Here is a 17,640-nt window from a genome sequence, read left to right as displayed (position 1 = left end):
GGCTAATTAGCCCCATCTGGACCTATTACTGGTAATCAGTGATCAAGGGTAATAGGATATCGGCCAATGTTTGTTGAGAAAAAAATGCTACCAATCCAGCTGAAGTAGAAGCAGTTGTAACATGACTCAAGGTGCCCATACACGTACCAATTACCCGGTACTTTTTGTGCTAAAATAGCATCGTTGTGCATGCAATGCGATGCTATTTTAGCCCAAAAAGTACCTTCAGACCCACTAAGCTAAATGTTCTATGGCAGAGCCTGTTTGACCACTTCAGACAAGGGGGCAGACTGTGGTACAAAGACAGAAAGGAAGAGGATTGCACTGCCTGGCTGCCCCTGCACTTTCTATAAACTCAAGCTCACAGATATTCATCTATTTCCTTTTGATCATACCTTCCAAAATGACCCTCTCCAGGAGGGACACAATGCTCTGTTTCTGGACGTCCCTTTTAATTCATGATTGCAATCACCTGTGGTGAAACACCTTTCTTACCCAGTGAGTAACATGTTTAAAACAGGTGATAGCAATCATACATTCAGAGCGAAGTCCAGAAACAGAGCATTGTGTCCCTCCTGGAGAGGGTCATGTTGGGAGGTATGTTGTGATGGAAATAGCTTCAAGAAGGTATTGTTTGTCATACCAGTCCCCACTGGTGGTACGCTGCTGCATGCTACAGTAGCTACATAACCAGCGGTGTCACCTGGTGTGCATTAACAACCCCATTTTGTCACTCGGGAGGAGAATATCACACTGCAGCACCGGGCTCCTGTCACTGCAGAAGAGTGGACACTTTGGGTGCAGACCACAATGCCCGTGCTCAACTTTTGACACCACTGTATATAACTAGTGTTGGTCACAAAAACAGCCACCATCTATTTGGCCAAGCTGCGCTTATGTCAAGATTGTGGTGGTTCACCTCCAACTGGGGTTCACTAGGCCAATTTGTTTGGTCTTGGTTTAAAGTGTGGATCTCAGATTCATCACCACGGATATCTCCCAGACAGAGTTTTAATGACGTCATATCTGCCCAGCAAGTTGTAGCAAGTTACCCGAGCCTCCTACTGCTCTTGAGTCAGTTGGTGGGACACCCAGTAGGCAGAAACCTTGTTCAGGCAAAGCTTTTCATGTAGTATCAAGTGGATGCATCTTGATAAGATACAGCGGCGTAACTATCATTTCGGCGCCCCCCCGCCGATAATAAAACACGCGCCCGACCCCCTCACCCCACCACCACTCCGGACGCCCATGCCCCCCCAACCCCTGCATATTTACCTGTATTCGCTGCGCTGGTCCGGGCTCCCATCCTGGCTTCATTCTGATATGAAACACTGACCATCACAAAATGGCCGCCCCCATACAGCAGACAGTTTCAGAGAACTGGCTGCTATATGGGGGCGGACATTTTATGATAGCCCGTCGCAATGGCAGAATGAAGCCAGGGGAGCCGGGACCACCGCAGTGAATATAGGTAACGCTGCGGGGGATGGGGCATTACGATAGCACTGCAGCCCCCCGGCGCCCGCACTTACCCAGCGCCTCCCCGCGACCGCGGGGCTGCGGTGCTGTAGTTACGCCACTGATAAGATACATGTCTCCTTCTGTAACTGGGCTACAGTCACCACTTCATCTATGGCCCTCAAAGCAGCAATGCTGTCCTTGGTGATGGCAGACACGAGTCACAGCTGCACTCCTCATCTTCAAGGGACCATCTTCTATTCTTAAATTATATACAAACCATTCAAACACAGTGGCCGGTTATGGTGCTTCCTCCCAAAATGCAGCTTGCAGTCGGTCAAAACGATACTTCTGTTGCAGGCCACTTTTGTAGTCATAGAAGATCATGGTTCTCCAATGGCCTCTCTTTACTCCATAACAAATTCATGAAGGAAGTGAACATGCTGACTTCGTTGTTGTGCAGTGCTACTTATATACAGTTCTGTGCCTTGACATTTAAAAAACAATTTAGAGATTACAGTTACTAACGAGGCAGTCAGATTGTGTCTATTCTACCTATGCAAAGCACATCCAGAAAATGATTGCACACTACTCATAAATGACAGATTTGCGAACACACAATGGGGGTCATTCTTCATACGCTCCCCCACGCATTTGCACGGGGGATTCGATGTGGTCTTTCTGTGCATGCGCATAATGTTTAATGTTTTATGCGCATATGCAGGGTCCCTGGGCAAACAGACTCTGCGACTTACATAGTCACCGGGCCGTTTGCATGGTGCAGTGCAGGCGGGGGCGGCGGGCCAGGTGTCTCCCATGGGAATGCCCAGCATTTCATGGGCGCCCACATGAAAACGCTGGGCGTTCCCATGGGGTTTTGGGCGGGAGGAGGCGTGTCCTGTCTTTGGTGAAATGGCTGCAAATATACATAAGTTAGTCTTCACTGACTTATATTTGCGTGGCCAGAAGAAATCATTCAATGGTCGACGACCAACAAATGATTTCTCCGCCAGGACATACAAGGGTATGTGTCTTTGTGACACATGCCCTCACATGGTTGCGAGGGGATATGGCAGCGATGGGGGGTGGCAATTCATCGGGCGGCAGGGCAGGCCCTCTGGGACTCAGTAAGATGCCAGTTTGGCAGCTTACCACCAGAATCAGGGCCCATATGCACTTTGCTTGAGAAGTTCATAAAACATTAAACAATTCCTGTGGTGTATTTAGAATCTTAAATATACATAAAAAACCCCAATACAATTATAGAAACAGTGCAGTTGAGACTACTGTGCACAAAGGCAAATAACATAGCTAAGACAACAGCATGGCTGGTGGAAGGATTTGAATAATTGCAAATATATTGAATTGCTAATTAATTTCTTCTAACATTTTCTAACAGTATAAAGCTCCTACAAAAATCTTTTTTTATACAGCCCCAATGGAAAGACTATTCTCCAGTCTCAGGGACCTGTATGTTATTCGATCACAAACTATGAACCGTGGCACCACCAATAATGCAGGACCTCTTGGGGGCGGTACCATTGCTACCCCATGACACCTGCTTTTGGATGACAGTGCCCCTTGTATCATGACATTACTTGTTCAGTGGGTATGGTTGGCACATGGTAAAAATTATTCTGCGATAAAGCTTTTTTGTGTTATCTTTGTCATACTCAGTGTATCCAGGTCATCATTCAAATGTTTGGGAAACTGATTGATTTTCTGTCTAAGTACGGTTGTGGTTAGACATTCAGGGGAAAATCTACTAAGATGTGTATTCTTCTTCACATGTAATGTTGCTATCGGCAACCAATCAGAATCTACTTCTAATTTATTTAGCACCCTCTAGAAGATAGTAGACAGGATCTGATTGGTTGCCCATAGCAACATCACATGCGAAGTAGAATACACATTATAGTAGATTTCCCCCTCAGAGTTATATAATCCCATGGGGAATTGCTGATCCAAATCCCTAGCTATTGATCCACCCACTGAAGGGTGAGAGGTATCAAAGGATGGACTGGGCATGAAACAAAAATGTGCACCACATCCCAGTTGATTGACCAGAAAGAAGTACTAAACTTAAACATCAATTAAAGGATAATAGGTGTGGATATTGAATAGTCAGGCATAAAAATAAGAGATCATCATCATATAATGCTACTTTATCCATTCTACTGCTTATCTGAAGGTCCACAATACCCAGGTGGGCTGTCAGCAGACAGGCCATTGGTTTGAAAGTTAATGCAAATAAGGCTAGGGACAAGGAAAAACAATGTCTCATACCCCAAGAAAGAGCAAACAAGGAGGAGATAAACCCAATAATGGAAACTCTAACACTGGATACAGAATAAAATAGTTGGGCCAAAGTACTACCCCAAAGTATTGCATGACCTCCCATAGTGGCATTAAGGGAATCAATGACTGAGAATTCCTCTCTGTGGTAGGCGTATATGTGAGTAAAAATGCCCTAGAAACTTATCAAGGTGGACTGTCCAGGCATGAAACCCCAACAAAAGTTATCACCTTATTAAGCCGCCTAAGGGAAAGAATTTTGGCAAGTACAGTACTTTGGCATAATTTAAGATCCTTCCTTGGTTTTGCATCAGCATTACAACATCCAAGAATTTAGAAATAATGGGAAAAAAATAAATAATACCAACCCATGTCCTACCTCCCTGTGTACCATTCCAAACTTTTGACATATCTAAATTCTGAAAACCACTGTTATGATAATCTAGGATGAACTCAGAGTTCACCCTCGCTCTGACTGGCAGGACTGCAAGGTGTTGATTACAGCCTGAATTGTGCTTCTGTGGCCGAGGGGGTGAAGCCACAGCAACACCTGACCCTGACTCTTACTATACCCTTAGTCAACTGGCACCTGCAGAGGTCTTAAACTTCACCAGTAATAGCTGCCTTTCCAGGGCAGACTAGCTCCACCCCATACTCAGATGCCACCTGGTCTTTCACGGTGTCACAAAGACCCAACCGAGTCAGGGTTACACTGACTAGAAAACACAAAGATAAACTCGGCTCTGTGCATGAACATAAACTAGAGCAGGCAACCTTGCAGACAAGGACTGAACACAGGATTTGCGGCCTTTACTGCTATAATGCGAATCCGTCACAATCAACAAAACTAGGTCTGCAACCTAACGGCCTATGTGATACCGTCGCAAGGCTAGACCAATGTCTGTGGCGTCTGCTGTGAGACAAAAAAAACAAGAAACACAAACAAGACAAGTTAGGCCTGCTTCCTAACGGCCTCGTGACTCTGTCGCAGGACAAGAGCTATGGCTCCAGCTGGCGCTGTGAGAATACCCAATGGCAGATAGTAATATAAGGTGCAACTTCCTCCACAATGTGTGGGGATACCGCTGGTACTCACAACACCTCTGCACTGAAGATGGACACAGACAAGATCTCCCAAACTGGATGCAATGATTCACTGACACAGGCAGGATCTCACAGGATACATGGCAGGTATGCTACTGGAATACTCAGACACAGGCTGGAGCAATCTAGGACACACTGAGGTCCTAGATCCACAGGCTGGAATACACTGGACTCTGAAATAATCTCAGACAGGAGTTTGCTAGGATCTCTGAGTATCTCTGGGAACATAGAAATCACCAAGAACAAGGAATATAATAGGAATATCACAGGAATATAACCGTCAGGGTTCAGTGCTTAGAGCACATCTATATACCAAGTGGCTTAGAAACCACAACCAAGACAGACTAAGGAATGCATGTTACCAAGGCAAGGTGGATCAGCCAAATCCTGGAGTGCTGATTCGGTGAGTACATAGAACATGAATAACAGTGGTCAGCTCATGACAACCACATTCATAATAACCACTTAAGCCAGTTGTCTGCCTCATACAAATAATTTTGTTTAATCCACAAATAGTTGCAAGTTTTGGGGATTTAGGGGTCTATTTGGTCTATGTAGTAAGCCTTGGAGAGAGAAAAAGTGGCCAAACCAATCAGCTCCTGTCATTTTAAAACACAGACTGTAAAATGGAGCTGATCGGTTGGTTTGCCTATGGCAAATAATTAGTCTCATTATCATATATACCATATATAGTCGAGTATAAACCTACCTTTTCAGAACATTTTTTATGCTGAAAAAGCCCCTCTCGGCTTATACTCGAGTGAGGGTCCCACTTGAATCAATACGTTTTCCCAGTTTTTTATGTAAAATTAGGTGCCTCGGCTTATATTCGGGTCAACTTATACTCGAGTATATACAGTATATCTCTAGAAGATAAGAATAAAGAAGAAAAGTATGTCCTATATCGGTGCACCAATAAAGATTTTTAAAAATTAACTTTTATTGTGTTTATTTAAGAACTGCGAGATAAAAATACATGTAACAACAAAACAAGGGTGGGATGACACTTTTTAAAAAACTAAGGTGGCCGGCAGATGTTTGTGATAGAACCTGTTAAATGTGCTGATTCAACTTTGGAACAGTGTGTTTATGATTAGATGGGTTAGATTAGACCAAGTAATCAGGTAAGTATGCGTAAGAGCGGGTATAACCTCTTTGATTTGTTGCTCTATATACCGCAACTTTACTTATGCCAGTCAAAGCACAGTGTGTATCACTGATAGTGATAATCGGACAGTGGATTAGCATACACTTTATAATATTCACAGCGTATGGGTGAAAATCACTCTATCTCCAACAAGAGAATCCTAGTCTGAATCACTTAAAGAAAATAAGTCGGGGTGCTGCACCACTAAATAAGAGGGATCCCATAGGCTGTATGATATGCCTAGTATGGGAGCCAGATAGGTAATGCGGTGCTACCTCCGATTCACTGTGCTAGTCCAGAGGAGTTGCCTCCAGGTGGACCGTAGCTGGCTGTAGTGAACGCCCTTAAAAGGGCTGTAGCGGCATAACACTGTTCAACAAATTTTAGAATACATTAGTAAGAAAAATAACAAACAGGTGCAAACATCTGCCCGCACACCGCTAGCCGGCACGCGCTTCGCAGATTTTAGCTTCCTCAGGGCCAACCTGTCTGAGCGCAAGCAGGGTTTAAATACCTATAGTCATGTGTAATGCTCCAATTACAGTGCGTGTGATCAGACGTGCCCCCACAGACTTTGGCGGGAAAAGTATAGTCCAATCAGGAGCCTCGTATGTGACGGACCCCTGTGTGGTGTCCTATGAGTGCGGTCGTTGTGTATCGTTGGTATGGTAACGCTGTTTCACAGCGTGTGGATACGGGCGCACTCGTGACGTGCCTCTGCCCTGGTGCTGAGTCTCGCGTCGTTGCCATGGTAACCAAATTGGTTTACGCAATGGTGCGGGCGCAGCTATGACGCGAATGCGTTCCGGACCAATGGTATGTTGTCCATTGGGTTTACGTGGAATAGTGTATCGTTGGCAAGGTAACCTAGTAGTAGCATGTCACGTGTCCATATTGGTCCTATCGCACTTGGTTCCTGAGCATCAGGTTACCATGGCGATCGTTGGAAATCGTACGTTCGAGAATATACATGTGGTTTGAAGGATTGGCTCACATTTTCTAAAATCAGTGTTTTAATTGCATGTTCATGCTTTCATATCTGGTGGAGATCTCAGGATTCAAGGTCAGATTATTGGAGAGTTATGTCCAAAGATTTCTGTGTATATATATATGTGGGGACATGGTCTTCTCTGATATATAAGGGTCAGAAATACCGGTAAGTTAGTAGAGGTATCAATTGTCTACATACATGGATGTAAGTTATTGACGAATATTTACTCAGTTCATAATATATTATTAGGTGTATCACCGTGGGTGAAAAATCTCCTTATAATACAGAAAAATATATCAATAATATTAGAAATAATATGAGGGGTGGTAAAAAGAAGAAGTGATAAAAATAATAATAATAAGTGCCAATCTAAACAAATAAACACACACGTGACGAAAAAAGTGTAGTGACATACAATATATGCTTGAAACAATTGTTTGAATAATAAATACATATAGTTTAATTAGTGTTAAATAGGTAAGGAATAATAGGAGTCTTTAGATGGGTCCAGTGAGTTGACATAGTGCAAAGGATATATATGTGTCAGGTCATCAGTAATGGTGACCCCGTAAGAGATGAAGATGGTGATAAATATACTCTAAAAAATGGAGGTTTTGAAGAGTGCAATGCTGTGAGCATAGGTACAGGGGGTACACACAACTGTCCCCGGGTATATGAGTGTTGATAGGGGGTGATGCCCATATGTGAAAAGAAGAGAAGAGAGACATTTTGATCTAGAAAAAGATCAATCCCAGAGTAGCACAGGTATTAATGGTATGTTGGTGACCATCATGTGGTTCATGTTTTACCCATATGTTTAAAAAGAAGAAGATCTGACCCAAATTAACGCAGATATGAATTATGTACTAGTACCATCCTGTGGTTCATGTTTACCACACATGATGGATAAAAAGCATATGATAAAGAATGATGGTCATGGTGGGGGAGTTCTACAGAAACGCAGAGTAGCTGTTTAACTCATTGAGGCCTCTAGGTGACATGGTGCCCATCATAAAGATTAATCTGGTTTCTTGTCTCAACAATTCAGAGTCCAAGTCCCCTCTTCTAATCCCCATGTTTACTCTCAGCATGCCAAATACTTTCAAACCAGTTGTTTTGCTCTGGTGGTATTTCAGGAAATGGCGTGCAACTGGGGTGAGCATTTTCATGGCCTGTCTGTCTCTCTCTGCGTTTTTGATACGGGAGATGTGCTCCAGTACTCTCTTTTTGAGGGGCCTGATGGTCTTCCCTATATATGTCTTTCCACAAGGACATTCTAAGTTGTAAATGACACCTGCTGTGTCGCAGGTAATGTATTCTTTGATCTTCCAGATATGCTTGTATTTGTCAATATATTGTTGTTTTTGAACCATGAACATGCATGCTTTGCATGAACCACATTTGTAGGATCCCAATCTCTGGGGTGAACGTTTATTGATTTTATCAAGCCATCTTGATAAAATCAATAAACGTTCACCCCAGAGATTGGGATCCTACAAATGTGGTTCATGCAAAGCATGCATGTTCATGGTTCAAAAACAACAATATATTGACAAATACAAGCATATCTGAAAGATCAAAGAATACATTACCTGCGACACAGCAGGTGTCCTTTACAACTTAGAATGTCCTTGTGGAAAGACATATATAGGGAAGACCATCAGGCCCCTCAAAAAGAGAGTACTGGAGCACATCTCCCGTATCAAAAACGCAGAGAGAGACAGACAGGCCATGAAAATGCTCACCCCAGTTGCACGCCATTTCCTGAAATACCACCAGAGCAAAACAACTGGTTTGAAAGTATTTGGCATGCTGAGAGTCAGCATGGGGATTAGAAGAGGGGACTTGGACTCTGAATTGTTGAGACAAGAAACCAGATTAATCTTTATGATGGGCACCATGTCACCTAGAGGCCTCAATGAGGAAAACAGCTACTCTGCGTTTCTGTAGAACTCCCCCACCATGACCATCATTCTTTATCATATACTTTTTATCCATCATGTGTGGTAAACATGAACCACAGGATGGTACTAGTACATAATTCATATCTGCGTTAATTTGGGTCAGATCTTCTTCTTTTTAAACATATGGGTAAAACATGAACCACATGATGGTCACCAACATACCATTAATACCTGTGCTACTCTGGGATTGATCTTTTTCTAGATCAAAATGTCTCTCTTCTCTTCTTTTCACATATGGGCATCACCCCCTATCAACACTCATATACCCAGGGACACTTGTGTGTACCCCCTGTACCTATGCTCACAGCATTGCACTCTTCAAAACCTCCATTTTTTAGAGTATATTTATCACCATCTTCATCTCTTACGGGGTCACCATTACTGATGACCTGACACATATATATCCTTTGCACTATGTCAACTCACTGGACCCATCTAAAGACTCCTATTATTCCTTACCTATTTAACACTAATTAAACTATATGTATTTATTATTCAAACAATTGTTTCAAGCATATATTGTATGTCACTACACTTTTTTCGTCACGTGTGTGTTTATTTGTTTAGATTGGCACTTATTATTATTATTTTTATCACTTCTTCTTTTTGCCACCCCTCATATTATTTCTAATATTATTGATATATTTTTCTGTATTATAAGGAGATTTTTCACCCACGGTGATACACCTTATAATATATTATGAACTGAGTAAATATTCGTCAATAACTTACATCCATGTATGTAGACAATTGATACCTCTACTAACTTACAGGTATTTCTGACCCTTATATATCAGAGAAGACCATGTCCCCACATATATATATACACAGAAATCTTTGGACATAACTCTCCAATAATCTGACCTTGAATCCTGAGATCTCCACCAGATATGAAAGCATGAACATGCAATTAAAACACTGATTTTAGAAAATGTGAGCCAATCCTTCAAACCACATGTATATTCTCGAACGTACGATTTCCAACGATCGCCATGGTAACCTGCTGCTCAGGAACCAAGTGCGATAGGACCAATATGGACACGTGACACGCTACTACTAGGTTACCTTGCCAACGATACACTATTCCACGTAAACCCAATGGACAACATACCATTGGTCCGGAACGCATTCGCGTCATAGCTGCGCCCGCACCATTGCGTAAACCAATTTGGTTACCATGGCAACGACGCGAGACGCAGCACCAGGGCAGAGGCACGTCACGAGTGCGCCCGTATCCACACGCTGTGAAACAGCGTTACCATACCAACGATACACAACGACCGCACTCATAGGACACCGCACAGGGGTCCGTCACATACGAGGCTCCTGATTGGACTATACTTTTCCCGCCAAAGTCTGTGGGGGCACGTCTGATCACACGCACTGTAATTGGAGCATTACACATGACTATAGGTATTTAAACCCTGCTTGCGCTCAGACAGGTTGGCCCTGAGGAAGCTAAAATCTGCGAAGCGCGTGCCGGCTAGCGGTGTGCGGGCAGATGTTTGCACCTGTTTGTTATTTTTCTTACTAATGTATTCTAAAATTTGTTGAACAGTGTTATGCCGCTACAGCCCTTTTAAGGGCGTTCACTACAGCCAGCTACGGTCCACCTGGAGGCGACTCCTCTGGACTAGCACAGTGAATCGGAGGTAGCACCGCATTACCTATCTGGCTCCCATACTAGGCATATCATACAGCCTATGGGATCCCTCTTATTTAGTGGTGCAGCATCCCGACTTATTTTCTTTAAGTGATTCAGACTAGGATTCTCTTGTTGGAGATAGAGTGATTTTCACCCATACGCTGTGAATATTATAAAGTGTATGCTAATCCACTGTCCGATTATCACTATCAGTGATACACACTGTGCTTTTACTGGCATAAGTAAAGTTGCGGTATATAGAGCAACAAATCAAAGAGGTTATACCCGCTCTTACGCATACTTACCTGATTACTTGGTCTAATCTAACCCATCTAATCATAAACACACTGTTCCAAAGTTGAATCAGCACATTTAACAGGTTCTATCACAAACATCTGCCAGCCACCTTAGTTTTTTTAAAAAAGTGTCATCCCACCCTTGTTTTGTTGTTACATGTATTTTTATCTCGCAGTTCTTAAATAAACACAATAAAAGTTAATTTTTAAAAATCTTTATTGGTGCACCGATATAGGACATACTTTTCTTCTTTATTCTTGTCCACACTCTTGTGTCCGAGGTAGCACACCCCCATTCGTACTACTGATTACTCCAGTTCATATCCTAATATTGAGGGGGTCCTCCAAATGTATTTTTGTCTTGTGCGACCTACCACCAACCGCTCTATCTCTAGAAGATAGTAGCTAGAATATTATTGGTTTCTATGGGAACTATCTCTACTTTTGCAAACCTGCACAGTTTAAACAAGTGAGAGTTACCATATTTGTGACAAATACCACAAGTGAGATATGCTTGTATTTGTCAATATATTGTTGTTTTTGAACCATGAACATGCATGCTTTGCATGAACCACATTTGTAGGATCCCAATCTCTGGGGTGAACGTTTATTGATTTTATCAAGCCATCTTGATAAAATCAATAAACGTTCACCCCAGAGATTGGGATCCTACAAATGTGGTTCATGCAAAGCATGCATGTTCATGGTTCAAAAACAACAATATATTGACAAATACAAGCATATCTGAAAGATCAAAGAATACATTACCTGCGACACAGCAGGTGTCATTTACAACTTAGAATGTCCTTGTGGAAAGACATATATAGGGAAGACCATCAGGCCCCTCAAAAAGAGAGTACTGGAGCACATCTCCAGTATCAAAAACGCAGAGAGAGACAGACAGGCCATGAAAATGCTCACCCCAGTTGCACGCCATTTCCTGAAATACCACCAGAGCAAAACAACTGGTTTGAAAGTATTTGGCATGCTGAGAGTCAGCATGGGGATTAGAAGAGGGGACTTGGACTCTGAATTGTTGAGACAAGAAACCAGATTAATCTTTATGATGGGCACCATGTCACCTAGAGGCCTCAATGAGGAAAACAGCTACTCTGCGTTTCTGTAGAACTCCCCCACCATGACCATCATTCTTTATCATATGCTTTTTATCCATCATGTGTGGTAAACATGAACCACAGGATGGTACTAGTACATAATTCATATCTGCGTTAATTTGGGTCAGATCTTCTTCTTTTTAAACATATGGGTAAAACATGAACCACATGATGGTCACCAACATACCATTAATACCTGTGCTACTCTGGGATTGATCTTTTTCTAGATCAAAATGTCTCTCTTCTCTTCTTTTCACATATGGGCATCACCCCCTATCAACACTCATATACCCGGGGACAGTTGTGTGTACCCCCTGTACCTATGCTCACAGCATTGCACTCTTCAAAACCTCCATTTTTTAGAGTATATTTATCACCATCTTCATCTCTTACGGGGTCACCATTACTGATGACCTGACACATATATATCCTTTGCACTATGTCAACTCACTGGACCCATCTAAAGACTCCTATTATTCCTTACCTATTTAACACTAATTAAACTATATGTATTTATTATTCAAACAATTGTTTCAAGCATATATTGTATGTCACTACACTTTTTTCGTCACGTGTGTGTTTATTTGTTTAGATTGGCACTTATTATTATTATTTTTATCACTTCTTCTTTTTGCCACCCCTCATATTATTTCTAATATTATTGATATATTTTTCTGTATTATAAGGAGATTTTTCACCCACGGTGATACACCTTATAATATATTATGAACTGAGTAAATATTCGTCAATAACTTACATCCATGTATGTAGACAATTGATACCTCTACTAACTTACAGGTATTTCTGACCCTTATATATCAGAGAAGACCATGTCCCCACATATATATATACACAGAAATCTTTGGACATAACTCTCCAATAATCTGACCTTGAATCCTGAGATCTCCACCAGATATGAAAGCATGAACATGCAATTAAAACACTGATTTTAGAAAATGTGAGCCAATCCTTCAAACCACATGTATATTCTCGAACGTACGATTTCCAACGATCGCCATGGTAACCTGCTGCTCAGGAACCAAGTGCGATAGGACCAATATGGACACGTGACACGCTACTACTAGGTTACCTTGCCAACGATACACTATTCCACGTAAACCCAATGGACAACATACCATTGGTCCGGAACGCATTCGCGTCATAGCTGCGCCCGCACCATTGCATAAACCAATTTGGTTACCATGGCAACGACGCGAGACGCAGCACCAGGGCAGAGGCACGTCACGAGTGCGCCCGTATCCACACGCTGTGAAACAGCGTTACCATACCAACGATACACAACGACCGCACTCATAGGACACCACACAGGGGTCCGTCACATACGAGGCTCCTGATTGGACTATACTTTTCCAGCCAAAGTCTGTGGGGGCACGTTTGATCACACGCACTGTAATTGGAGCATTACACATGACTATAGGTATTTAAACCCTGCTTGCGCTCAGACAGGTTGGCCCTGAGGAAGCTAAAATCTGCGAAGCGCGTGCCGGCTAGCGGTGTGCGGGCAGATGTTTGCACCTGTTTGTTATTTTTCTTACTAATGTATTCTAAAATTTGTTGAACAGTGTTATGCCGCTACAGCCCTTTTAAGGGCGTTCACTACAGCCAGCTACGGTCCACCTGGAGGCGACTCCTCTGGACTAGCACAGTGAATCGGAGGTAGCACCGCATTACCTATCTGGCTCCCATACTAGGCATATCATACAGCCTATGGGATCCCTCTTATTTAGTGGTGCAGCATCCCGACTTATTTTCTTTAAGTGATTCAGACTAGGATTCTCTTGTTGGAGATAGAGTGATTTTCACCCATACGCTGTGAATATTATAAAGTGTATGCTAATCCACTGTCCGATTATCACTATCAGTGATACACACTGTGCTTTTACTGGCATAAGTAAAGTTGCGGTATATAGAGCAACAAATCAAAGAGGTTATACCCGCTCTTACGCATACTTACCTGATTACTTGGTCTAATCTAACCCATCTAATCATAAACACACTGTTCCAAAGTTGAATCAGCACATTTAACAGGTTCTATCACAAACATCTGCCAGCCACCTTAGTTTTTTTTAAAAAGTGTCATCCCACCCTTGTTTTGTTGTTACATGTATTTTTATCTCGCAGTTCTTAAATGAACACAATAAAAGTTAATTTTTAAAAATCTTTATTGGTGCACCGATATAGGACATACTTTTCTTCTTTATTCTTGTCCACACTCTTGTGTCCGAGGTAGCACACCCCTATTCGTACTACTGATTACTCCAGTTCATATCCTAATATTGAGGGGGTCCTCCAAATGTATTTTTGTCTTGTGCGACCTACCACCAACCGCTCTATCTCTAGAAGATAGTAGCTAGAATATTATTGGTTTCTATGGGAACTATCTCTACTTTTGCAAACCTGCACAGTTTAAACAAGTGAGAGTTACCATATTTGTGACAAATACCACAAGTGAGATATGCTTGTATTTGTCAATATATTGTTGTTTTTGAACCATGAACATGCATGCTTTGCATGAACCACATTTGTAGGATCCCAATCTCTGGGGTGAACGTTTATCGATTTTATCAAGCCATCTTGATAAAATCAATAAACGTTCACCCCAGAGATTGGGATCCTACAAATGTGGTTCATGCAAAGCATGCATGTTCATGGTTCAAAAACAACAATATATTGACAAATACAAGCATATCTGAAAGATCAAAGAATACATTACCTGCGACACAGCAGGTGTCATTTACAACTTAGAATGTCCTTGTGGAAAGACATATATAGGGAAGACCATCAGGCCCCTCAAAAAGAGAGTACTGGAGCACATCTCCAGTATCAAAAACGCAGAGAGAGACAGACAGGCCATGAAAATGCTCACCCCAGTTGCACGCCATTTCCTGAAATACCACCAGAGCAAAACAACTGGTTTGAAAGTATTTGGCATGCTGAGAGTCAGCATGGGGATTAGAAGAGGGGACTTGGACTCTGAATTGTTGAGACAAGAAACCAGATTAATCTTTATGATGGGCACCATGTCACCTAGAGGCCTCAATGAGGAAAACAGCTACTCTGCGTTTCTGTAGAACTCCCCCACCATGACCATCATTCTTTATCATATGCTTTTTATCCATCATGTGTGGTAAACATGAACCACAGGATGGTACTAGTACATAATTCATATCTGCGTTAATTTGGGTCAGATCTTCTTCTTTTTAAACATATGGGTAAAACATGAACCACATGATGGTCACCAACATACCATTAATACCTGTGCTACTCTGGGATTGATCTTTTTCTAGATCAAAATGTCTCTCTTCTCTTCTTTTCACATATGGGCATCACCCCCTATCAACACTCATATACCCGGGGACAGTTGTGTGTACCCCCTGTACCTATGCTCACAGCATTGCACTCTTCAAAACCTCCATTTTTTAGAGTATATTTATCACCATCTTCATCTCTTACGGGGTCACCATTACTGATGACCTGACACATATATATCCTTTGCACTATGTCAACTCACTGGACCCATCTAAAGACTCCTATTATTCCTTACCTATTTAACACTAATTAAACTATATGTATTTATTATTCAAACAATTGTTTCAAGCATATATTGTATGTCACTACACTTTTTTCGTCACGTGTGTGTTTATTTGTTTAGATTGGAACTTATTATTATTATTTTTATCACTTCTTCTTTTTACCACCCCTCATATTATTTCTAATATTATTGATATATTTTTCTGTATTATAAGGAGATTTTTCACCCACGGTGATACACCTTATAATATATTATGAACTGAGTAAATATTCGTCAATAACTTACATCCATGTATGTAGACAATTGATACCTCTACAAACTTACAGGTATTTCTGACCCTTATATATCAGAGAAGACCATGTCCCCACATATATATATACACAGAAATCTTTGGACATAACTCTCCAATAATCTGACCTTGAATCCTGAGATCTCCACCAGATATGAAAGCATGAACATGCAATTAAAACACTGATTTTAGAAAATGTGAGCCAATCCTTCAAACCACATGTATATTCTCGAACGTACGATTTCCAACGATCGCCATGGTAACCTGATGCTCAGGAACCAAGTGCGATAGGACCAATATGGACACGTGACACGCTACTACTAGGTTACCTTGCCAACGATACACTATTCCACGTAAACCCAATGGACAACATACCATTGGTCCGGAACGCATTCGCGTCATAGCTGCGCCCGCACCATTGCGTAAACCAATTTGGTTACCATGGCAACGACGCGAGACTCAGCACCAGGGCAGAGGCACGTCACGAGTGCGCCCGTATCCACACGCTGTGAAACAGCGTTACCATACCAACGATACACAACGACCGCACTCATAGGACACCACACAGGGGTCCGTCACATACGAGGCTCCTGATTGGACTATACTTTTCCCGCCAAAGTCTGTGGGGGCACGTCTGATCACACGCACTGTAATTGGAGCATTACACATGACTATAGGTATTTAAACCCTGCTTGCGCTCAGACAGGTTGGCCCTGAGGAAGCTAAAATCTGCGAAGCGCGTGCCGGCTAGCGGTGTGCGGGCAGATGTTTGCACCTGTTTGTTATTTTTCTTACTAATGTATTCTAAAATTTGTTGAACAGTGTTATGCCGCTACAGCCCTTTTAAGGGCGTTCACTACAGCCAGCTACGGTCCACCTGGAGGCGACTCCTCTGGACTAGCACAGTGAATCGGAGGTAGCACCGCATTACCTATCTGGCTCCCATACTAGGCATATCATACAGCCTATGGGATCCCTCTTTTTTAGTGGTGCAGCATCCCGACTTATTTTCTTTAAGTGATTCAGACTAGGATTCTCTTGTTGGAGATAGAGTGATTTTCACCCATACGCTGTGAATATTATAAAGTGTATGCTAATCCACTGTCCGATTATCACTATCAGTGATACACACTGTGCTTTTACTGGCATAAGTAAAGTTGCGGTATATAGAGCAACAAATCAAAGAGGTTATACCCGCTCTTACGCATACTTACCTGATTACTTGGTCTAATCTAACCCATCTAATCATAAACACACTGTTCCAAAGTTGAATCAGCACATTTAACAGGTTCTATCACAAACATCTGCCAGCCACCTTAGTTTTTTTTAAAAAGTGTCATCCCACCCTTGTTTTGTTGTTACATGTATTTTTATCTCGCAGTTCTTAAATAAACACAATAAAAGTTAATTTTTAAAAATCTTTATTGGTGCACCGATATAGGACATACTTTTCTTCTTTATTCTTGTCCACACTCTTGTGTCCGAGGTAGCACACCCCCATTCGTACTACTGATTACTCCAGTTCATATCCTAATATTGAGGGGGTCCTCCAAATGTATTTTTGTCTTGTGCGACCTACCACCAACCGCTCTATCTCTAGAAGATAGTAGCTAGAATATTATTGGTTTCTATGGGAACTATCTCTACTTTTGCAAACCTGCACAGTTTAAACAAGTGAGAGTTACCATATTTGTGACAAATACCACAAGTGAGATATGCTTGTATTTGTCAATATATTGTTGTTTTTGAACCATGAACATGCATGCTTTGCATGAACCACATT

The 17,640-nt window shown here is 42.0% G+C and overlaps 1 protein-coding gene across 1 annotated transcript in view; it reads left to right on the top strand.

The window, feature by feature from the left end:
• Window positions 1-17,640, top strand: part of LOC146064101 (CD109 antigen-like) — a 160,218-nt gene that overhangs the window by 1,231 nt on the left and 141,347 nt on the right. The gene's annotated exons all lie outside the window — the stretch shown is intronic.

This window comes from Crinia signifera, chromosome 3 (assembly GCF_055691185.1).
Source record: "Crinia signifera chromosome 3, ASM5569118v1, whole genome shotgun sequence".
Taxonomy (NCBI): Eukaryota; Metazoa; Chordata; class Amphibia; order Anura; family Myobatrachidae; genus Crinia; species Crinia signifera.
This window is presented reverse-complemented; position numbering and strand designations above follow the sequence as displayed.